Here is a 24,974-nt window from a genome sequence, read left to right as displayed (position 1 = left end):
AACAAGCCTTAAGGCCCACTTAAACCTAAAGGACCACCCTTAGTCTTAGGGGGTACCTAGGCAAACAGGCCCTAAGGCCTCTTTTGATCTTTAAAAGATAGGGCTCAGCCCAAGATTCCCCCATCTCTCCCCCTCCAAGCGAAACCGTGAAGGAGAAGAAGAAAGGAAGAGGAATGGGAGGGAAAAGGAAGAAGATGGAAGGCAAGCCAAAGGGGTTTGGCTGCCCTACCTTTCCTCCTCTTGCTGTCCGGACAAGGATTGAAGAAAAGAAGAAAAAGGGAAGAAGGAGAGAGGAGGAGGTGGATCTTCAAGGCTAGCTAGGGCTGGGATTGGAGCTCTCCATTCACCAAGGTATGTTCTATCTCTTGGTACCTCCCTCTTCTCCATTTACATTCTTAAGTTGAGTAGGTTTCTTGAGTTTGAGCTAACCTAGGATTCTATTTGGGACTCAAGGTGATGCTTAGCCCTTAAATGGGGCTCTAATAGTGAAGGCCAAGCTCTATTGGAGGCTCCTATTAGCCACCTTACAGCCTTTGTTGCTGATTCCCTGGTTTTCAGACCCTAAACCCTATGTTGGACCAAAATAGGAATTAGATCCTTATGTGATCTTGGATCCATGAGGTAGGCCTAGGTTGTAGTGGCCCTAGGAAGACCTAAGACCTCCCTCCATGACCTTGAGTGCCATGTGAACTCCAGGTTCAAAGATGGAGGAGAAAACCTAAAGAAATCTCAGAAAGAACTTCGACGGACGCACGAACGGAGTCACCATTGTGGTTTCGTCCAGTGTATTCTGGTAACTGGTTTAGATGGATGCAGGAACATATTTACTCTATTGCTTTCGTCTGTGGTTCCGTTCCCTCTCGGGAGTGTCTCAGGGACCGAACTGATGCAGGGACGGATTCATGAAGAGGTTTTGTAGTTCCATTCGCTCTCAGGTATGCCTCAGGGTTCGAACGGATGCAGGAACGGATCCAGGTGGAAGTTTCGTCTGTGGATCCGTCCCTTGTGTTTTGACCTGTTGGTCTGAACGGAGTCAGGGACAGACTCACCCTTTTGCTTTCGTCTACGAGTCTGTCCGTGCTGTCTTAGATGAAACTCAACATTAACCTTGGGGGCATGACATAGGACCCCTCTATACTTCTTTTAACATTTGCTCTTATGTTCTTAGGCTACCCAACTTAATGGATAGAAGGTGCACCGGTGAGATTCATGTCAACCACGTCGGGTGATACCCGAGTTAGGTGAGTGGGTTTTGGGTGATTTGTTTGGGCTTGAATATTTATTAAACAATCATTATTATGTTATTATATGAATTATAAGCATTTTGTGCATTGCATAATTTATCTTGATTGAGAACATGGAATGATTGTGATATGTTAATAGTTTACTAAGGTATTGGGCCACGGTGCCTGGGGTACCAGTATCGGAACCCCCAAAATGATTATAAAATATGTTGATTGTCATCCTGACCTATAAGCGCCGTGCCGTGCTGGTATCCAGGTACTAGATGGAATGGGACGTTGATGCACCCAGAATACCTCTCAGGACGATAGGACTTGCATGTAATATATCTGTGGTCAGGATTCTTGCTCTCTTATGCTACGACTCTTACCAACAGGGGTTTATGTGTTGGATAGTCTGAGCACTTGTTTTCTATGGGGGAGAGAGGCCAGGTCAGGGGTAGTGATGGCTATCAGGGTCTGCCACTGGGTGGTTTGATGGCTTTTATCAGCGTAGGATCCCTCATGATAACTAAGGTTTCATTTTGGCGATAAGTTAAGTAACCCACAGTGTCTCCCGAGTTATCACAATAGCATACACTTGACTTAGAATTTGTGTGTTAGGTGGAAAATGAATCTAACATGTGCATGCATTATACATTGTTGGTAATTGCGTGTTTGTGTGTATGTGCATTTCCCTTTGCTCTCTCACTAGTTTGTGGAGCTAACCCCGTTGCGCAACCTCTTTTTAGTTGATATGCAGGTAATCTCTTGATGCGTACTTACGATTACGATCGAGTGGAGCCGATGGCTTGGACTTGGATGTCGATGTACAACCAAGAATGGTGCCCTTGTGGCATGATTTAAATATTTATTACTGTATTCATCTTCATTCATGTATGAACTTCTTGTGTAAATGTACAGAAATTACTGGATGGATACGGGATACTGTAACTAAATTATTTGTTATCATTAGAGAATCGATGTTTTGTATTCATATGATTTAAAATGATTACGCTTCCGCTAACCTCAATCTCTGTAATTGGAATGATTTATTCCATTTGGATACGTTCCCTGACATTATCATGCATTGATAATTGGGTAGACTGTGGCTCGGGACACTGTATTTGTGATCCTGGTAGTATTGGGATGACACTTGTCGTCCCAGTCACCCCTATTCTTGTAAATACCCTTTATTGGGATGGGGATGTGTTGCGTGTGAAAACCCCCATCACCAGGTTCGCCCACGGTTGAGCCTACAAAAACCGAGTGGGCATAAGAGAGTCGGTGTGGCTCCGGCCAAGGACTCTCCGATGCTTAAGTTAGGTCTCCGGTGCAACAATGTATCAACTTAGTATAAGTCAAGTGATCGTTTGGAGCTCCATACCAGAGTATTTATAGGATGAGTTGAGGTGGCCGGATAAGTCCTTGTATAGTAAGAGTTTGTTATTGGTTGGGCTCTTCTATGCGGAGCAGAGTGGAGAGTTATTCTCAGAGTTGGACTCCTAATGAGGTAAGAGTCCTTATTGGAGTGTGATTCGATTCTGTCGCTGGATTGCGGCCCAATTCATATCCCACGATTGTTGGGGTATGACGACATGGCTCGGTGATTTTGGGCTAGTCGTGGTTACCGCCTCGGGCGGGGCCTCAACCTTGGAAGGTCGTGCCCTAGCTACTAGGCTTTGTGCTCGACACAAATGGCCGGCGTGTTCGACCTTGTCGTGATGCTTGGCTCGGCAAGCCCATTAGAGTTACAGACTGCATGGGAGCTTGGCTAGGTACTCATCCTTAGCGACGATTAACCATTTGGCCAAGCTTGGTGGGCTCGGCTCAGTGCTTGACGACTGTAATGGTCGCCCTTGGTGCTCGGCCATGTAGGTAGGTGGGGGGATCGCCTCTCACACAATGTCTGGTTTAGGGCCTATCGTTTAGTTCGGCCAGCTCGGCTCAGTCCTCGGGTTTGGCCCGATTCAGTCCATGTGTCACCCTCTAAATGGTGGACTATATTATGGCTCATCATAGGCCCCCCACTCATCAAGGCTCGGTTCGACCTTGATGAGTATGGTTCTCCGTTCGCTAATTACTCCCTTCCGAGGCCGAGTCCGAGCTCTCCTTCAAAGAGGATTTGATGTCTCGTACGGATTCTGACAGTTACATTGTCAGTGACACGTCACTTGGTGCCATTATGACAGTCAGGAATTCAAACCATCCACAGATTTGGACCGTTGGATCTCCTTCCCCGGATGTTTTTCGACCATTGGATCTCGGCGACTCGGTGGCTATAAATAGCAAAGGCTCTTCTTTCATTTGTCACTGTTCAAATATTCAGAGTGCTCGGCCTACTCAGAGTCCTCGAATCTCCAAGTGCTCGGCTTTTCTCTAGCGTTTAGTTCGTCCGGCTCATCGTCCAAGCTTTATTTAATCAGTAAGTTCCCTTCTTCCAGCATGTCAGTTGGTAGTGATTCCGTGGGTGAAGTGCTCGCCGGGGTGTGAGGGATCATGAGTCCGAGCTGAGAGCTCTCCACCATTTCTCCCATAATAGACTTGCTAGGCTCGGCCTTGGATGAGGCCGTAGTGGTGGAATCCCGTCTAAACGATGGTGCTGAAGGCCCTCTCCCCCAAGAGTCTTGCCAACAGGCTTAGCCCATTCCCGAAGACCGTGCTGAGCGCTTGGGTTCGTCTTTGACTGAATACGGAGAATCAGATGAAAAGAGATCTTTTGACGATGAGATCGATTAGGTTGACTCCTCTACGGACGTCCCAAAGCCCACCAAGGGAAGTGTCGATGTGGTCGAGAGCACGGTCACTGAGGCTGAGCTTCAGCGGTTGAGGGAGACTTACGCCATTCTTGAGGACATCATGCTCCGAGCTCCGCGTCATCGGGAGATGGCCTGCTTCATTAGGCCCGGTGAGGTGGCTCTGTACGAGATCACCTTCAAGTATGGCTTCAGGTTCCCCGTGCTCAGCCTGGTGGACCAAATTTTAGATCGCTTCCACTTGTCCCCGGGTCAGCTAACCCAGAACGCGTGGTTGCTAATGTATAGCTTTCACATCTTCTTCAGCAGGATGGGTTGAGTCGCAAGCGTGAACCTCTTCTCTCGGCTCTGGTATTTGAAGAAGTACAAGGATAACAGGTGGTACTATTTCACCCGTTGAGCATAAAAGTGCTCGAAATTGAACTCCTATAAATACCTGAGCCGAGTGCCGACCTCCAACAAACACTGGAAGCCTCGATTCTTTTTTGCTTCCATTCCTGACTGTCCCTTCCCAACCGAGTGGAAGGAGATAAAATTGAGTTATGTCAACTGGGTGTTGCCTTTGAATGAGTATGAGCAGACCTCGTACGATCAGATTCTTCAGCACACCCCCTTTAATGTTCTCCAGCTCCTGGATGAGGAGTTCCTCCGATTATGGAGGCTGACCCCAGGTAGGAATTCCGAGCCAAGCTCAAATACTTGTGATTTTCGATTGATTGAATTTTTCTAACCTTACTTTCCTTCTTTTCTTGCAGTGGTTAGCGCAGTGGTCAGCAATATCCCCCAACTCGATTCAGCTTGGTTGAAGGCTGAGCTCACTGAGGAGAGGAGGAGGAAGGCGGCCGAGAAGGCCAAGGCGAAGGCCGAGGCATCCAAGGTTGGAAAGGGGAAAGCATTAGTCGTACCGAGCCCAAAGGACGTGGTGGTCGGCCTGGAGGCCGAGAAGAATAAGGGCAAACTGAGCCCTCCAAACAATGAGAAGAAGAAGAGAGAGAAGGGCGATCAGAGCCCGTCGGGGGATCCGAAGCACCATAAACTCTCCTTCAACGTCAAAAGCACCAATCCCGGAGAGGTGTCCTCGGGTTCAGGAGTGGCCGGTCTAGCCTTGGGGAGGGCCTCGGCCAGCAACCTCCCAATCCGACCCCTCTGGAGTCTCTTCTAGGGGGACTCGGCTCTGCTCTCGGCCGCTTACGCTAAGGAGTGGCTTGACACCGGCCGCCTCCTCGCAGACAAGGCTATGATCTCAGACTTGAGCGTCGAGCTCTTGTCCATGCTATTTCGGGACGTGGCCATGGTGAGTTTTTCCCTCTTATTGCGATTATCCGCTTTATTCTTTCATGCTCGGTATTCTAATGTCGGCTCGGCTCATTTGTCTCAGGGTTTTTCTAAGGCGCTCGAGGCCACTCTTTTGCTCGAGGGGGAAATCTCGGACAATGCCTCTCTCAAGGCCCAGGCCAAGACGGTGGGGATGGAGGTCAAGAGGGCCATTTAGGTGCGTCAAGAGGCTGAAGAAAAGGTAGAGAAGGCCGAGTCCGACCTCAGGGCCCTTCGTGATGAGATGGACTCTCTCCGAGTCCAGAGCGAGAAGGAGGTGCGGGCCTTGAAGGTCGAGCTCAAGCAAGAAAAGAAGAAAGCTGAGGCCGATCTGGCCTATGCTCGGTCCGAGGTCGTGGCTGGGTACCTCCAGTCGAAGGACTTTAAGGAGTTGTGCCACAGCTTGAGGAAGCCTTCGTACTCGGTCGGCTATGACGAGGGCCGACCTGACCTATTGGCTAAGGTCAAGGCTGCCTACCCCGACCTTAACCTTTCTCGGTTCGATGATGACACAGTTATCGTGGTCGAGGACCTAGGAGAAGAGGATGGGGTCGAAGTTCACCAGATCGCTCCTGATGAGCACATTTATGTGTGAAATCTTAGGGCATAATGAATGCATTTTACCACATTGGACAGAGTTACTTTGGTGCTTTCTTGTGTTTTTCAGGTTTTTGGCTATTTTGTGCTATTCTGGACTATTGGGAGCTGCATGTCCGAATCTACACATAAAGTCACCATTTTTCTTTCCATGGTTGTAAAGAGGACTAAATTTTGAGTAAGATGGATATGACGAAATTCAATTACGCATCCGTTTAGGTTTCCATGCAGTTGATTATTTTTTTCAGGCCAAGAAACGATAATGGGTCAGAAATGAGCTGGAGTGCAACCCCATAGCCATTCTGCCACTTCCCAAGGGTATTTTTGACATCAAAGAAGGTATTGCTAATAAATGGTATAGATCTACTGCAAGTACAGGACTGTTTTAGCAATTTTCCAATCTTGAAGAGAGAGAAGAACTACTACCCACATGGGGGGACCCACATTGTCAAGCTTCCACTATTTTTTGGGGTGCACCAGGGTTCCTTGATTTTTAAAGGGTGCACCCTCCATGATTTTTTAAAGAGGACAGCTTGGGTATTTGATTTATTGTTGAGTGGAATCCTAGTCATCACTCTCTCTCTCCTCCAAATCTCCAAGGGCATTTTTGGGATTTGACTATGGATAGATTTCTTTTGGAGAAGATTCCCTTATCCTTGGAAGGTAGAAAAGTCAAACATTAAAGATGCCTTTATCACTTTACTTGGAGAAGACTCCTACAAAGAAAAAGAAGCAAAGAATAAAATTAGAAAGTCTACTTTTTAGAAAATAGCAGGTTTAGGGAGTTAAGCTTTGTATCTCTCCCTCTTTCTATTTTTTCTTTTTTTCTTGGGATTCAAGCAATTTGTATATGGTAAGCGAGATGAGAGAATATTTGGTTTTGGGAAGATTCTCTCCACCTTCTCTCCCCTCCATGGTTTTAGAAGAGTGAAGCCTCCTAGAACCGTGGAGGCCTCTCTCGCTCTCCTCTCTTCTCCTCTCTTCTCCTCTCCCCTTCTCTTATAAATACCCATGCTTTGGGGTGTAAAGAGTGTTAATTCTAATGCAATCTTAGTTTAGTTTTTTATGAGTTTTCTTCTTCTTCTCCTTCTAATTTGTGATTTCTCTAGTTCTAGTTTGATTTTATGAGCTTAGTTCAATGGTTGTAATGAGTTTATGCAAGCTTTAATTTTAATTAATGTCTTTAATATGGTTGTAATTTCTTAATTCTAGTTTAGTTTTAAAGCTTTTTAGTCTAAGTTCCTAAGTTTGTGAGAAGACTTGGAGATTTGGAAGAGGAAGCCATGCAAGGATTATTCAAGTTGTTCAAGCTTCTTCAATTACATTCATGCAAAGCCTAATTAATTCATGCACTTTCAACTTTGGTAGAAGAGAGTATTAGTTCTTATTTTTAGTTTTATTTTATTCTTCTTCTTAATCTCTTACTTCTTCCATTGTTTTTTATTTTAGTCTCATTCTCATCTCATCTAATCCCTCCATTCTATTAGGAATCTTAATTCTCCATTATTTTTATTTTATTCTCATTCTCTACCTCTCTAATTCTTCCATGCTTATGCAATTTTATTTTTTTATTTACTATCATTATCATGCATTATGTTAGAATTTTAATTTAATTATTTTTTGTTTAAATTTCAGATTTGGTAGTGCCATTTCAAGTGTGTTAAAAAAAGCAAGCAATTTCAGTCCGGTTCAAGCACCTTTGGGTTTCACCTCTTTAATCTTTTAGCTTTATTCTTCCTTTGTTTTTTTTTTGTGTGGTTGTGATATGTGGCTGTGGTTATTCAATCCTTCAATCCACGTTAGTATTGATAGGTTAGATGGATGTGTATTAGGGCGCCAATTCAATTCGTTTGATACGTAATTTTGCTAGATACTTGTGAGTTAGGATACGTTAGTTTAATTATCGTTAGTTTAATCCAACATTTAATTGATTTGGTTCACTTTGCATTGTTTTAAAGTGAGTAAGATAGAGTGGCATACATCTCCTTGTGTTCGACCTGTAGCTACGATTGATCCGCACACTTGCGATTATTGTTTCTTGCAAACAAGTTTTGGCGCCGTTGCCGGGGAGAGTATTGTCCACTTTATTTTTCTGATTTTTAAGTAATTCAAAGTGCTTTAGTTTCTTCTCTTTCACCTCTTCTTTTTCGAAAAAAAAAAGAAGTATTTGAAAACCTCATCTTGTTTCTCTTCTGTTTCAAAGACTGTGCGCCCAATCTAAAGTCCTTCATATGCCCAAACCCTACCTCTTTTGGTGTCTCTCATAGGATTAAGTTACCTATGACGCTGCATCTTGACTTGGTTGGATGGATTGGCATGTGACTTATCTTTGGAGGTGACCAACTTTGATAACAGGAAAGCAACATAGTAAGTGCTCTTGGAAACAGAAACATATAGTAGTCCTCCACTCTACATCAGAATCCACTTGGAGTCGCCCGTAGGTGGTTATTGAAGACTATACGGGTTCCCTTGCTGTCAACCTATATGGCAACCTTGCAGCTTTGGAACCACTGTTTCGATTCTTGAGGGACAGATGCACCATCTACCTTGGACTCTCTTGTTTTTAGTGATTTTTTCTAGTCTTTTATTTTTCCTTAATTTTTTTAAAGGAGACCTCATATCTGTTTAGGTGGCTACAGTGTGGACCCGTGATTCAAGCAACCGTCTTTTTAGAATACCACCATCTCCACCACCTTTGAGCCCACCTTTGACCATGGGTGACCAACAACCCAAGACTCTTAAGGATAGGTTTTACCCTCCTAGGGCTGCACAACCTTCTTGTATCAATCTACCTATTGCTACAGGGAACAATTATGAACTCAAGACCAACTTCATTAGCATGCTACCCCACTTCCATGGGATGGCCAATGAAGATGCATATCTCTTCCTTAGGGAATTTGAGGAGGTTTGTGTTCTAATTAAGGTTCAAAATTTAACTGATGATGCAGTTAGGCTCTGGTTCATAACCTTTGCCCTGAAGGACCATGCCAAGAAGTGGCTCTATGGACTGCCAACTAATTCCATTTCTACATGGGATGAGTTCACCATTTTCTTCTTGAGAAAATTTTTCCCTCTTCACAAGACCAATAAACTCAAGAGTGACATACTCCAATTCAGGCAGAAACCACATGAGTCATTCTCTAGATTCATGGAAAGATTCAAAGACCTCCTGTTAGAATGCCCTCACCATGGTATTGACTTGTGGCAAATCTGCCAAATTATTTATGAGGGCATAGACTTTCAGACCAAGCAGCTTTTAGAATCTGTGTCCTACAGGATTTACCTCTTTTACTGATGAGAATGAGGCCTGGACATTCTTAACCAACTTAGCTGAAAAGACTAGGGAGTGGGAATCTTCCCAAGAGGCTGAAAGGACCACTAAGAGGTACCTCATTGGGGGTATGCCAGCAAAGGAAGCCAAACTGGATAGCCTCATCAAAAGGTTAGAGTCCATTGTCCCTAAAGAGCCTATACCGGTTAACCAGGTCAACCATGTGTCTATATGCAGTTGGTGCCATGCACCTGGACATCTTTTAGAGGAATGCCCCAACACCTTTGTGGGAAATTCCAATACTGAGAATGTGAGTGCTCTCTACCAAAATAATCCATATAGCAACACTTACAATCTAGGATGGAGAAATCACCCTAATTTCTCCTGGAATCAAGGGAACCAAGCAGGCCCATCCAACTTTAACCATCAAGGCCAGCTTGGTCTCCAAAGGCCCAACTTTGCACCACAAAATCAAGGTATATCTCCTCATCCTTTCCCCCCTCGTCCTTATTTATGACCTTCTATGAATTCTGCTAGGCCACCTCTCTTTGCACCTTATCAGCAATCCCCAGGGTTTACCAATACAGGAGAGGAAACAAGAATAAGTGAGCTGGAGAAAAGCATGGCCCTTCTCATGACAAGACACAATAATATAGAGAAGCAACTCACTTAGCTTGTCAACATCATGCATGAGAGGGAAAAAGGAAAGTTACCTAGCCAACCTGAGCCAAATCCTAGACATCAAACTCTAAATCAGCAAGGTACCCAAGCTCCTCCACTCAATGTTGCACAAGGCCAACAACATCAAGGGCCCTCCAGCCAGGTAAATGCTGTATATGCTTTAAGGAGTGGCCGTGAGTATCAACAGGTTAGGTACACCTCAGTCTTTACCATCTCATACTCCTGTTGACTCTCCCCCTTCTGAAGAGGCCATTGTAGTGCCTTCTGTTCCTGGTTCGTCTGATGAACCTAAAGAAATTTTAGATGATTTGGTTGAGGAAACCAAAGATGATTCTGTTGAGGAAGTGAAAAGGACCACCCCTGAGAGAGTTTATACCCCACTTGCCCCTTTCCCAAATAGGCTGGTTCGCAAGAAGTCTCCTTCTGTGGAGAAGATACTAGATATTTTTAAGCAGGTTTAGGTGAACATTCCTTTACTGGATGCTATAGCCCAGGTCCCCGCTTATGCTAAAGTCCTCAAAAACTTATGCACCCAAAAGCGGATCACCTATGTGCCCAAAAAGGCATTCTTGGCTGCTAATATAAGTTCTCTCATCGTACAACGAGTAGCAGGCAAGCATAAGGATCCTGGAAGCTCTACCATCTCTTGCACTATAGGCAACACCACTATTGATCATGCCCTATTGGACCTTGGTGCAAGTGTGAACCTGTTATCCTTTCATGTCTACCAATAACTGGGATTGGGAGAGCTGAAACCCACCAGAATTACTCTTTAACTTGTAGACAGGTCGGTTAAAGTTTTAAAGGGGATGGTTGAGGATGTCCTGCTAAAGGTTCGGGAATTTGTATTTCCTATGGATTTTATTATCTTAGATACCTAACCTACTGCAAATTTTAAGGACCAAATGCCAATTATCTTGGGTAGACCTTTCCTTGCTACCAGTAATGCTTTAATCAATTGTAAGAATGGTCCCATGAAACTAACTTTTGGCAATACTTCTGTGGACTCTTTAATGTGTTTAGGTTTGGCAAGCAGCCTGATATGGATGAAGAGGTACATATGCTTCAGGGATTTTCTGATGATGTCGATACTTTCTTTGAGATTGATTTTGATTCAGGATTTCAGGAATGTATGCAGGAATTGGAAGGTGTTGATGATACCACCTTATCTGAGGTCTAGAGCATCCAACCACCATTGGAGCCCCTTGGACCCCTATCCACCTCCATTCCTAAATCCTCCATTATTGAGCCCCCCATATTAGAGTTGAAAGCATTGCCCTCCAATCTCAAGTATGCCTTCCTAGGACATGATCACACTCTTCCTGTAATTATTGCTTCTGATTTGACTTCTATTCAGGAAGAAGAGTTGATCAAGCTTCTAAAAGAACATAAGGAAGCCATAGGTTAGACCATGTCAGACCTCAAAGGTATTAGCCCCTCCATTGTTCAACATCATATTCATCTGATGGAGAGTTCCAAACCTTCTAGGGAACCCCAAAGAAGGGCTAATCTTGTGATGAAAGAGACAATTAAGAAAGAGATCCTAAAGTGCTTAGATCATGGCATAATTTATCCTATTTCTGATAGCCAATGGGTGAGTCCTATGCAGGTTGTGCCTAAGAAAGGAGGAGTCACTGTAGTTGAGAATGCAAATAAAGAACTGATTCTAACCCGTATCCAAATGGGAAGGAGTGTGTGTATTGACTACAGAAAATTGAATGCGGCAACATGGAAGGACCACTTCCCCTTGCCTTTCAATGATCAAATGTTAGAGAGACTAGCTGGCCATGAATATTATTATTTTCTTGATGGATATGCAGGCTATAACCAAATCCCTATTGCTTTAGAGGACCAACATAAGACCACATTCACATGCCCATGTGGAACCTTTGCTTACTGGCATATGCCTTTTGGGCTTTGCAATGCCCCTGCTACTTTCCAAAGGTGCATGATGAGTATCTTTTCTGATATGGTAGAGCACTTCTTAGAAGTGTTTATGGATGATTTTTCTATTCACGGCTCTACCTTTTCTAATTGCATGCACCATCTTTCCTTGGTTCTTAAGAGATGCATAGAAAAAAATTTAGTCTTGAATTGGAAAAAGTGCCACTTCATGGTGAAGCAAGGCATTGTTCTTGGTCACATTGTGTCCAAAGATGGGATTCAGGTTGATAGATCTAAGGTGGACCTTATTGTCAATTTATCACCACCCAAGAGTGTGAATGACATTAGATCTTTTCTGGGCCATGCAGGTTTTTATAGAAGATTCATCAAGGATTTTAGCCAGATAGCTAGACCTCTAACTTTCCTTTTAGCAGAGGACTGCACTTTTGAGTTCTCCCCTGAGTGTCATGAGAGTTTTGAGCAATTGAAAAAAGAGTTGACCTCAACATCCATTATTCAAGCTCCAAATTGGACAATGCCATTTGAGCTTATGTGTGATGCCTCTGATTTTGCTATAGGGGCTATTTTTGGGCAAAGAATCAATAAATTGCCTCATGTCATTTATTATGCAAGTAGGACTCTTGATGATGCACAACTTAATTATACCACCATTGAGAAAGAATTTTTAGCTGTTGTATTTGCATTAGAGAAGTTCAGGCCCTACTTGATAAGCTCACATGTGATTGTGTATACTGACCATGCAGCTATCAAATATCTTGTGCAGAAGAAAGATGCCAAGGCTTGCCTCAATAGGTGGGTCCTCTTATTGCAAAAATTTGATCTTGAAATTAGGGATAAGAAAGGCAGTGAAAATTTGGTTGTAGATCATCTATCCCGGCTGCCTAATTCCTTGACTATTGATTCTCCAGTCAACAAGAACTTTCCTTATGAGTATCTGATGGCAGTGTCTAGTGAACCTTGGTTTGCTGACATTGTTAATTATTTGGTTACGAGTGTGACACCTGCACATTGGTCCACCCAAGATAAGAGTCGTTTCTTTTCACAGGTAAAATATTTCTTTTGGGATGATCCTTATCTGTTTAAGACTTGTCCGAATCAAGTTATCCGAAGATGTGTTGCTGATCATGAGCAACAATCTGTCTTATCTTTTTGCCATGATCAGGCTTGTGGAGACCATTTTGGGCCCAATAAGGCTGTGGGCAAGGTTTTACAGTGTGGATTTTATTGGCCTAGTCTTTTTAAAGACACTTTTACTTATTGCAAGGCGTATTCTTCATGCCAATCTTTAGGGCTTCTCACCAGGAGGAATATGATGCCCCTCAACCCAATTCTGGTGGTTGAGGTGTTTGATGTATGGGGTATAGATTTCATGGGGCCTTCCCCTAATTCTTTTGGTAACTTGTACATTTTACTTGCTGTGGACTATGTGTCCAAATGGATTGAGACAATTGCTTGTAAGACCGATGACCACAAGGTGGTTGTGAAATTTCTGAAGGAGAACATTTTCTCCCATTTTGGTACTCCCCGTGCTATCATTAGTGATCGGGGCAAGCACTTTTGCAACCGGCCCTTTGAGGCCCTCATGAGGAAGTATTGTGTTATTCACAAGTTGGCCACACCCTATCATCCCTAGACCAGTGGTTAGGTTGAGGTTTCAAATTGACAGATAAAGCAAATTTTTAAGAAAATCATCAAGCCGAACCGCAAGGATCGGTCTAATCGGTTGGTAGATACTTTGTGGGCCCATAAGACTACCTTTAAGACCGATCTTAGTCAATCTCTATACCGCCTGGTATATGGAAAGGCGTGTTACTTATCTATTGAGATAGAGCACAAAGCCTTTTGGGCTATTAAGAAGCTTAACTTTGATCTACCCACTACAGGTGCCCATAGGAAACTCCAACTATCTGAGTTGGATGAGTTGAGAAATGAGGCATATGAGAATGCCCGGATTTACAAAGTAAAAACCAAGGCTTTCCATGATAGGCATATTTTGAGAAAAACTTTTGAGGTAGGTCAGAAAATTTTGTTGTACAATTCATTTGCACATCTTTTCAGGTAAGTTGCGCTCTAGATGGGATGACCACTATATTGTTCAGACTGTTTATCCTCATGGGGTTGTTGAGGTTGTCAATCCAAGTACAGGTGCTACATTTAAGATAAATGGCCAATGTTTGAAGCCATACATTGAGATGCTCGTTCTAGCTATGGAAGAGGTCATGGATCTCCATGAACCTCTTTACCTTGAAGACTGATTTCCTGGTATGTTTGCCCTCCCTTGTCCTTATTTTCTCTTTTCTGCATGCATTGAGGACACTACATGAATTAAGTGTGTGTGGGGGGTGTGTTGGACTTCAATGGTGAATTTTGATTGTGGAGGTAGTTTTAGTTTTGGACTTCATTGGTGAATTTTGATTGTGGCGGTATTTTTGGTTTTGTGGATACATTTCTTTGATTACGAAGTGAGAGAGAGAGGGAAATAGGTGCCCTAGCATGCGAAATAATAAAAAAATCCCTTTTCAAGGACAGTAATTGGTATGTATCCGGTGAGAGGGACTGAGTTGGAAAATATGAGTACTATTTCGTTTGATGGCTAGATTCCTCTATGTGTTTTATGGACCCTTTGATCTTTTGGCTAGTAGCTAAGACCAATTTGTTTGTGAAAAAGCAAGGCATGAAAGTGAATGAAAAAAAAAAGAAGAAAGAAACAAGAAAGGAATTGGAATTCCTTGGGACTAGACAGGGCACTGGTGCCTCAGGAAGCAGGGTTACTTGTTCAAAATTCCTTGGAAGGAAACTCAAAAAAAAAAAAAAAAAAAACTCTTGCATCAATGTCTCAATGTCTTTATGGATATATGCAAAAAGTGAAACTACCAAGTATTTGGGTGTCTGTGTATGCTCCACCATGTCATTCAGGGAACAGTAGTGGAGTAGAAATAGAGTTTACTATTGAGAAAGAAAAGTTATTACCTTAATGCCTGGAAAGAAATAATGGTAAAAAATACTCAAAGCCTAAGTCTTTGGTTCCATCAATGCTATGAGTGGTTTACCTGAAGGTGAGTAGTGTTCAGAAAATATGAGTAGATCCCTTGACCTTGATGCATGCTTGTTACTTGAATTGATGTGGGGTGATAAAATTCAAGTGTGGGGGAACCTTTGACTCCTTGATCTTTAGTTGAGCATTTTTTAGGATTATGTGCACTATCCTACTTATGCCATGATTGAAATTTGCAGCATATTTTTGATTTATTGAATTTTGGGTGTACATTCACCGCAAACACCCACGAGACAAAACTCGTCCACTAGGGTTAACCTAGGGGTTCAAAAGCTTGTTGCACATGCTAAGTGCAACCGTGATTCCTACGAAAGTGAGTTAAGGTTTCTGCATTCTAGATTAGTTTTTTATTTTTGTTTACTTAAGGACAAGTAACGTTCAAGTGTGGGGGAATCTAATGAGCACATTTATGTGTAAAATCTTAGGGCATAATGCATGCATTTTACCACATTGGACAGAGTTACTTTGGTGCTTTCTTGTGCTTTTTAGGTTTTTGGCTATTTTGTGCTATTCTGGACTATCAGGAGCTACATGTCCGAATCTACACGTAAAGTCACCATTTTTCTTTCCATGGCTGTAAAGAGGACTAAATTTTGAGTAAGATGGACATGACGAAATTCAAGTACGCATCCGTTTAGGCCTCCATGCAGTCGATTATTCTTTTCAGGCCAAGAAAGGATAATGGGTCAGAAATGAGCTAGAGTGCAAGCCCATAGCCATTCTGCCACGTCCCAAGGGTATTTTTACATCAAAGCAGGTATTTCTAATCAATGGTGGAGATCTACTGCAAGTACAGGATCATTTCGGCAATTTTCCAACCTTAAAGAGAGAGAAGAACTGCTACCCACATGGGGGGACCCACTCTGTCAAGCTTCCACGATTTTTTGGGGTGCACCAGGGTTCCACGATTTTTAAAGGGTGCAGCCTCCACGATTTTTGAAAGAGGACAGCTTGGGTATTTGATTTATTGCTGAGTGGAATCTTAGGTATCACTCTCACTCTACTCCAAATCTCCAAGGGTATTTTTGGGATTTGACTATGGATAGATTTCTTTTGGAGAAGATTCCCTTATCCTTGGAAGGTTGAAAAGTCAAACATTGAAGATGCCTTGATGTTAAACCCTACCCCTGACTGACTAGAATCTTGACTGAAGGATAGGGACCCCTAACATGGCATCCAAGCACACTGTGGAGCATCACTCCAGCGATTGAAATTGACGAAGAAACCCTGAAGATGTCCTCCTACATACCTGTCAGAAGATGGACAGTTGATCCCTGTAATTGCACAGCTCACAACATAATGTATTGCCTGAACTCCAGGTATTCTCTCTCCTCTCCATAAATGAGGGACCCACACCTAAAAATGAGTGCAAAATACCCTGAGTGGCATGTGGGTGCAAGGCCCTGACCCTAGGTCAAACCCCTATGCAAGCCCACAGAGAATCAGCCTTGCTGAAATCTCTGGACGATGCACTGGGCGATGCAGACATCACCCAGAGTGGGAAATTACTATTTTTCTATTATTTGATCTGTGGGGACCACCCATATTGGACATGGGCACCCCCCATAGGTTGATGGAAGTTTGAGGGACCACCTCATACCTTTGGATAACTGTGGACCCCACCTGAGTGCCCAGAATGGCTGTGAATGCAATAAAAAATGCATTCTCAAAATAGGCCTTAGCAACCAAACAGGCCCTAGTCATGGGCTGGGCTATAAATAGCAGTGCCTTGGGCTCATTTAGAACCCTTAGCACTGTTGAAACCATGGAGGGAAGGAGAAGAAAGAAAAAGGAGAAAAGAGAAGGAGAAGAAGAAGAAAAGAGAAGGAGAAGGAGGAAGAGAATAGCCTTGCTTCCAAGGCTTTGATTCGAGCAGCCTCTGATCACTTCAGGTATAAAATCATACTTCTGAAATGCTGTTCTTTTACTGCTACTGTTCACCACTTCTTTTCCTTGGTGTTTTGATGGATATCTGGCTATTGGCAGCCCAGAACAGCTGGGGGCTGCTATGGACCATCTCAGATCCACCATGCAAACCTGATGCATGGAAGATCTGAGGTTTTTATGATGATTATGTTTCTGTTTTTCAAGCCTGAGACCGAAACATGGGCTGTGCCTGGCTGTACTATCCTGCGACACTAAGAATAGGTAGTTTGGAGTCCTGATTGCATGCCTTGGTTGCATGGAACCGAACACTAGGTGGTAGCAACCTTGAATTGTTGTTTTACACATAAATTCAGCTTTGCATGTAGCCAAAACCCTGATTTGTAACCAAGGATACCCTGGGTTACTATTCACTGGATTGGCTGGATAGCTTCTGGCAGCCAAGTGGTGGGCCCAAGTGAAAATCCACTTGGACCAGTGCAAAGTATGCCCCTGGGGGTCCAAGATGACCTAACATGCATGGGGAGAGGATCCATGCACTGCCCATAGCTCAAAACCTTGGAATCTCAGCCTGATTTCGGTTTTGCAATCTCTGGGCGATGCAGACATCACCCAGAGACATCGCTCAGTGAATGGAATTTCACTGTGAAGCTGATCTGACTGTATTGGGGTACCCAAGTGGGCCCCACAGGGAGGTGGAAAAAGACCAGAATGCCCCTCCCCACATCTGTCCTCATGTGTGAATGCTTTGGGTACCCAAGTGGGCCCCGCAGGACTTGGGAAACCCTGCTTGTGATAGTTCTGCTACACTGCCAAGTTGGTAATTGTACTCTGGGACCAATATAACCTAGGGACATGTATTAATGTAGTAAATGACCATTCTGCCCCTTGACCACAACTCTGGATGATGCACCGGGACATAGGCCTAAGGCCCAGTGCAAGGCCCAGATACTTCCAAGTGATGACCAACTGTACACTGAGTCAACCCAGTGAGCATAGATCAACCCTAGGACATCCAAAACCAGTCTAAAATAATAAACGACAAATTTCTAATTTATATCTAGGATTTGATCCCGCGCTCGAGGCCTATAGCCAGACTGCAGTCGAAACTAAAATTGCATTTGAATTTCTAGAACCAGACCCAGGTGAGTAAAATGTTATCGTGTATGTACGTGTAACAATATTAATTATGCCAGCAATTTAAATTCTTTAATTATGATGTTGTGTTACTTATTCAATTAAAATTTCTCAATTATTGCACATTATGTGACTGTTGATCAACACTACTTGAATTTATCATGATGAATGTGATTGATAGACTAGATGTCGTAGTTGGCTTGGAAATGAGGCCGGTGGTAGCCCGTAGTATGGGATACGGTTGACACCGCCTGACTCATATGATGCCATATAGACATGGGGTTAGAGATTCATCACCCGTGCTACGCACCCTTGCCAATAGGGGTTAAGGTGTTGGATTGGATAACTGTGAGGACTACCATAAAACCTCGGGCTTTTACACCGAGAAGCCTCAACACAGCTGGGATGCCCCAAGGCAAATATGCCGGGAAGCCTCGGGCTACAAGCTTGGGAAGCACCGAAAGGTGAATTATGGCTATATGCCACATACAAAGTTTATGCACCAGTAAGGTGGAATGATATTGAGTCAGTTACCTCACAAGTTCAATCATAGGGGGCTGGTCAGGCTAACCATGGAGAGCATGCTGGAGCTGACTGGTCCTCTCCGACAACTCAATGGGTGTATCGTGGGAAAGGGTAACCAAGCCCACACTAGGGATACATGTATTGGGGATTGTAGTAGCACTAACCAGCCTTAGTTGTATTGTTAGGTGGCTAATAAATAATCTGGACTTGCATATCATGTAGGATCATATGGAATGTGGTTGCATGTGCATGCATGATGATATGTTTTGCTCCAGAGCTCGGTGGGGCTCACACTCTATTATATATGTTTTTCTTCTAGATGATTCTGCAAGTGCATGCCGCTGTGGCATGGTGGCTGATTACGAGGAGGAGATCCCTGGTTATTATGATGATATTGGTGTGGATCCTGATGGAGGTCGTACTGATGATGTAAGCGTTCTCAGTGGTTGTTGATGAAGACCAGTGAGGGGCGCTTCTAATGCTTTTTGCCTTGGGGACTCCTTTTTGCTTCTGATAGGAGTTTATCCCCTTTTCTATTTCTGGTGTAGCCTTTTATTTTCCTTTTTGAGGTTTTGTTATCTCACTCTGTATATATATATATGTATTTTCCTTTTGTTTATGTATATGTTAGTCTTACTTTCAATTGTGGGTTGTACTGGGGAATGTTTTAGAACTTATGTATATATATATATCACCATCATTCTCGTATCGCTACGCTTCCTCTTTTGTTGTTAGAATTATAGTTTATTTATAGCACACGGATCTAACTTGTGGTAATGTGATGAATGTGGGACCGTGAATGTATTAACTGCCTCTAGATCTGTGGGGTTTGGCAGATTGCCGTTATGCAATTCGGGTCACCTACCTAATCCTCCCAGGGGGTCGTTTGGGGTGTGACAGAGCTTGGTATCAGAGCGTGAGGCTCTTCTTACATTCATGGGATGCAGAATAGGAATAAAAAACTATTAACATTAAAACATGTATAAAGTAAAAGCTACAGGGGAGGTAGAAGTAATTAAAAGACAGAGATGCAATAATTACATTAAGTTGAAGATAGCTGTGGTCAAGCCACTACAAGAGTTTGACTGAAGGTACTACATTCAAGTTTACATGAGCTAACAAAAAAAAAAGTAAATACATACACCATGAACAAAAAAAAGAAACTTACTACATAATCTATAAAAGTGAGATGAAAGTCAGAACTACATAAAGTTAAGATGGATTAAACATGTGGAAGCTGCCCGGTGTACTACTTTGTCGGTGGTAGGTCACTCGGTGGAGGCTGAGACTAGTGTGAGTCAATGCGGTAGAACCTGTCCCAAAAGTCCAGGCGCTGCTCTACAGTTCCCACTCTACTCTCTAGAGAGAAGCCCTGATCCATCCTGGTTGCCATATCAGTGAGCTGTGTACTAAGGCCCTGGAACTGTGACATCACCTATGACCACTCAGATGGCTCTGGCACATGTGAACTAGTGGCACCTGTCGCCTCATATGCAAGCAAGTCAGTAAACTGTGTACCCACCCCCTCTAGGTCGCCCTCTTCTCCATGCTCATCTCCCTGAATGTCTCCCTCATCACCTTGCATCTCTCCTAGCTTCTCATCTCCCTTCTGCTCATCTCCTAGCATCTCCATCTGCTCACCCTCCTCAGGAACACTCCCTGGCTCTCCTGGTACCTTCATCTTCAGAATCGAGGTCTTGTAATGGGCCTAGACCTGCCTCTCTCCATATACTCATCGCCCAGGGGAACCTCAAAGTGTCTGAAAACCAAAGTAAGGAACTTCCCATATGGAAGGTTCCCATCAGAAGGGTTCTGGGCGTGATATAGCATGGCCTGAAGTAGTAAATATGGGAGGTTTATAACTGGACCCCCCTTGCCCGCTCCCAGTAGGCAATAGGTAATATAGGCTCTCAGAATAGAAATACTGCCTCTGTTTCCACCTTTCGGGTAGATGTTATATGAGACACATCTACTAATAACTCGAGCACTGGGCTTATAGGAAGCCTCAGATTTAGGAGTACTCTCAGAACCAGTCAATGCTTTGAAGACCCTCCTCCTGGTCTCCAAAGAGAACATGCCAGAAATGCCAACCCTAGGCTTGTAGTAACACCTCTCACCAGTATCTGGTAGCCCTAGGATCCCTGCTAATGTGGCAGTGGTCAGTTTAATGTTCACCCCCTTGACCCTGCTCTCCAATCCAAATTCCCGTGCCCCAGATGGCACTAGGTTATAGTAAAAGTAACGAACCAAGTTGGGATAACAAGGTTCTATGGGTGATAACATAGAGGCCCAACCTAAGATGTTGAACCTAGTAAATAAATTGTACTGATGGAAGTCATCCACTTGGACCACCCGGCCATTGTCAATCTTTAGGGACCTAAACTTGTCCCAATCCTTGGAGTGCTCGTACCTAGAGAATAGGAACCGATCGAATTCTGGCTCCTCCGATGAAGAATCATCCCTAGGAGAAGAAGGTGGCACCGTAGAAGAAGAGGACTTCTCGCTCTCAGACCGTAGCCTCTTGCGTGCCATGGATTTCCTTGCCGTTCAGTGGCTAGTAGACATTAGGCTACAAAAAGGAAAGAAAAGAAGAAGTTAGGGCATGAGGAATTGATAAAAACCTAACCAAAACAAGAAAAATAAAGAAAAGACCTAAATTGGGGAATAAGGTTAAAGAATCTTACCCAAAGTAACGTAGGATCACGGAAAACCTGAGGAAATGCAAGGATTTGGTGTGGAAAAGGTCACACTAAGCTCCAAAGGTCCACCCTCGGTGTTTAGGAAGTTTTAGAAAAGAAATGGAATGAAATGGGGCCCTCTCGGATTGTTATATCTAAGCCCCGATTCTCTGGGTGATAGCACTGGGCGATGCATCTAATGCCCAGAGACATCGCCCAGAGATTAATTTGCTATTGTTTTTGCATAACAGCTTATGGAACTTTGGTATTTTGCCAAAAATACTTCAATAAACATAAAAACATGAATTTTTATGAAATATTCATGTTAGGGAATTAAAAAAATAAAAAAATAATATAATTAATCATTTAATTTAACTAATTAAATGAATCTAATTAATTCCTAATAAACTATCTAGGGAAGTTTAGCCAATGCTTGGGGATTTAAGAATTTTCTTTTGTATATAAATAAGTATTGATTGATAAATATGCTTATGCCTATACGAAATTAGTGTGTGCATGGATATTTAATATTACGTGCTTAATACTGTGCATGTACGAACCGAGTGGTTTGATGCTATGCAAAACTGAACCTAAATATTTAGGTATGTTGTAATACGTATCTATGAGGCTGGGGAACGTAGATCTTACCCTACCCACAGCCTAGGCTAACCAAGAATAGGGTTCAATAGGTTGTCCAGTCAAGTTGAAACCCTAGATGCTAAGATGCCTCGAGCCAACCCATTTATTTTCTCTTGCTCATCAGTCATACCTACAGCCATGTACTTAATTCTTTTAATTAAGTATTTATAGTGACTTGATGCTTAGAACCTTTTCATGACAGGACCATGCTACCCCATCCAGCCTGGAGACCCTGGCAGCATGATCTACATTGTCCAACTAAGGAGGAGGCTGCTTAGTATACAAAAGATATTGCCTCGTGCGGAGAACCACATGGCTTTTCTCTTGGCACTCACAGCAAATAGTGGACTGGAGGACCGAGTTATATATCTATCCTTGGCTGACGGAGTTAGGAGTGACATAGAATACCTACACGTACTAAAATTTATGCTTGGAAAGAAGCTGGAATTACTTGCCTATTAGGCTCAGGTAATATTTAAAAGCTTTTTGGTTAAAAATTTAAAATCTATCATATAGTGTCATGCATAGATTGCCATCGCATAAAATACTTAAAAAAAATATAAGAACACAAGTAAGAGAAACACTTCAAAGGAAAAAAAACTAATACAAGCAATAACTAATATAAAGATAATAATCAACCTTGCTGGTATGACAACATAAATCATTGGAACTGTGGAATAGGTGTGTACGTGTCTTAACTAGGAATTATTATGTTGACCTCAAAAGAAGTGTTGGATTATTGAATGTGTTGCTCTTTTCAGAAAAGCAACCATGGTCAACACAAGAAGTTCTCGAGGTGGTCGTAAAGGAAAACACCCTCAGTTTATACCGGAGGTTGAACTGCCAAATGCAGCTGAGGTTCAAAATTTTGAAGCATCGGCTGCTACTTCAGAGGCACCAACGGCTACTCAAGCTACTACTGCAGTACCTCAGCCGAGTATGGCAGCCGGCGAGGTAACTACATTCATGACCACTATGATGCGAACCATGCTGCAACAATAAGAATTGCTAGGCCAGATGTGTACGCAATTTGCAACCATGATGCATGAGCGTGTAGCTCCACCTCCACCACCTAATCGGCCCGTACTATTTCCACCACCTGTGCCTCAACACTTGGCGGAAAACTCTACCGCTAAGGTGATGGAGAGACTCAAGAAACTCCAACCACCTGTGTTTTCCAAATTGAACTCTGAGGCAATGCAGCCGGAGCGGTGGATTAGCGCATTAGAAAAGGCATTTGATGTACTCGAGTGCACAGATGCGCAAAAGCTGATATGCGCGGGTTATCAGCTACAAAATGAGGCTGAAGCTTGGTGGAAGGCCACTAAGCCAAATTTGGAAGCCACTCATCCGAATCCCACGTGGGAGCAGTTTAAAGAGGTCTTCTTTAGGGACTACTTCCCTGAGAGCTTTAGGGATAGGAAGGAAGCTGAGTTCATTGCATTGGTACAAGGGACCAAATCAGTGCTTGATTATCAACAACGATTTGAAGATCTGTTCCATTTCGCTTCGGAGCACTTGAAAGGGGAAGTTAGTAAGACGAAGAAGTTTGAGAAAGGACTCAAGCTTGAGATCAGGTTTGTACCGTCGATTATGGACATTCGGGATTATGCTTAGATGGTCGATAAGGCGAAGACCATGGAAGATAGATTTAAAGAGAAGGAAAAAGAGAAGGCTACGACGTCGTCTGGGTTGAATAAAAGGCCGAACAATTTTTAGACTTTTGGTTGGCCAAACAAAGTGTATCGAGGAACAAGTTCAAGTCCTAATCCAACTCCGTACCATAGGCCACAACTGGGTCAGAACCCTTTCCGCCCTGCTTTTAGTCGACCTGCTCAACCGGCTACGAGTCAAGCAACAACAGCAGCTTCTCCAGCTCGACCAGCTATAAGTGAAGTGAGCCAAGCCTCAACACCTGGTGTTCCACCCTATAAGTGTTTCATGTGCAACAAAGAAGGGCACATGGCCAAAGAATGCAGATCGCGTGGGTACAACAATAACTCACCGAACCAGCCCTACGCTAGACCTTTAGCCACGGGACAATCGGACGCGAGGAAAGGTGTTCGTAATGAAAAATGAGGAAGTTGAGACGAATCCAGATGTACTGACAGGTAAGTCCGCTGAACATTACTAAGTTATAGAGAATAACTGGTTTATTTATGCAACCTAAGCAATATACAAACCCTAGGTACCCTGAGTGTCTCCACCATCCCTGCACGAGTACTATTCGACTCAGGTGCATCCCACTCTTTCGTTTCTATCACCTTTGCGAGTAGGATGGAAGATCAACCGAGAGACATCACGCACGACTTAGCAGTCAGCACACCAACGGGTAGTGTTGTGAGCTTGAAAGAAGTCTATGACCCCTGTCAGGTAGAAATTTGTGGGAGGAACTTGACCGCACAGCTAATAAAGCTCGATATGAAGGATTTTGATGTGATATTAGGCATGGATTGGCTGTCCGCCTATGGAGCAAATGTCATGTGTGCGGAAAAGAAGATAGTATTTAAGTTGGAAGATGGGTCAGTTTTCACCTATCAAAGTGAGCCAGTAAGGAAACCCAAACGGATAACTTTATCCGCCCTCCAAGCTCAGAAGTTGCTAGACGAAGGATGTCAAGGTTTTCTGGCCACAGTAATAAATACCGAGGCAAAGATAAAGCCTTTGGAGGAGCTTAATGTCGTCAGGGAATTTCTTGATGTTTTTCCAAAAGATCTGACTCAACTACCACCTAACTGCGAGATAGAGTTTGCGATTGACCTAATTCCTGGTGCAGCACCGGAATCTAAGGCACCATATCGAATGGCACCTATTGAATTGAAGGAGTTGCAGGTTGAATTGCGAGACCTGCTGAAGAAAGGCTTTATACGACCTAGCATATCACCCTAGGGAGCACCCGTGCTGTTCGTAAAGAAGAAGGATGGTAGCATGCGACTATGTATCGACTACCGCGAGCTGAATAAGCTGACCATCAAGAATCGATATCCATTGTCGTGCATTGATGACCTATTTGATCAGCTGCAAGGAGCGAGAGTTTTCTCCAAGATTGATCTTAGGTCTGGATACCATCAATTGAAGATCAAGAGCGGTGATATTCACAAAATGGCGTTTAGAACTAGATACGAACATTATGAATTCCTGGTTTTATCGTTTAGGTTAACCAACACCCCGACAGCGTTCATGGACATGATGAATAGGGTATTCCATGACATGTTGGATAAGTTCATCATTGTATTTATTGATGACATTCTGGTGTACTCCAAGAATGAAGAAGAGCATGCTCAGCACCTTACCTTCGTGGTGCAGCAGTTG

At 43.4% G+C, this 24,974-nt stretch overlaps 1 non-coding gene across 1 annotated transcript; it reads right to left on the bottom strand.

The window, feature by feature from the left end:
• Window positions 1-8,975: 8,975 nt before the first annotated feature.
• Window positions 8,976-9,082, bottom strand: LOC122638479. Its single transcript, XR_006329471.1, has one exon. It is a non-coding gene; the product is annotated as a small nucleolar RNA R71 (small nucleolar RNA).
• Between the last annotated feature and the right edge of the window lie 15,892 nt (window positions 9,083-24,974).

This window comes from Telopea speciosissima, chromosome 8 (assembly GCF_018873765.1).
Source record: "Telopea speciosissima isolate NSW1024214 ecotype Mountain lineage chromosome 8, Tspe_v1, whole genome shotgun sequence".
In the NCBI taxonomy this organism is placed as follows: Eukaryota; Viridiplantae; Streptophyta; class Magnoliopsida; order Proteales; family Proteaceae; genus Telopea; species Telopea speciosissima.
This window is presented reverse-complemented; position numbering and strand designations above follow the sequence as displayed.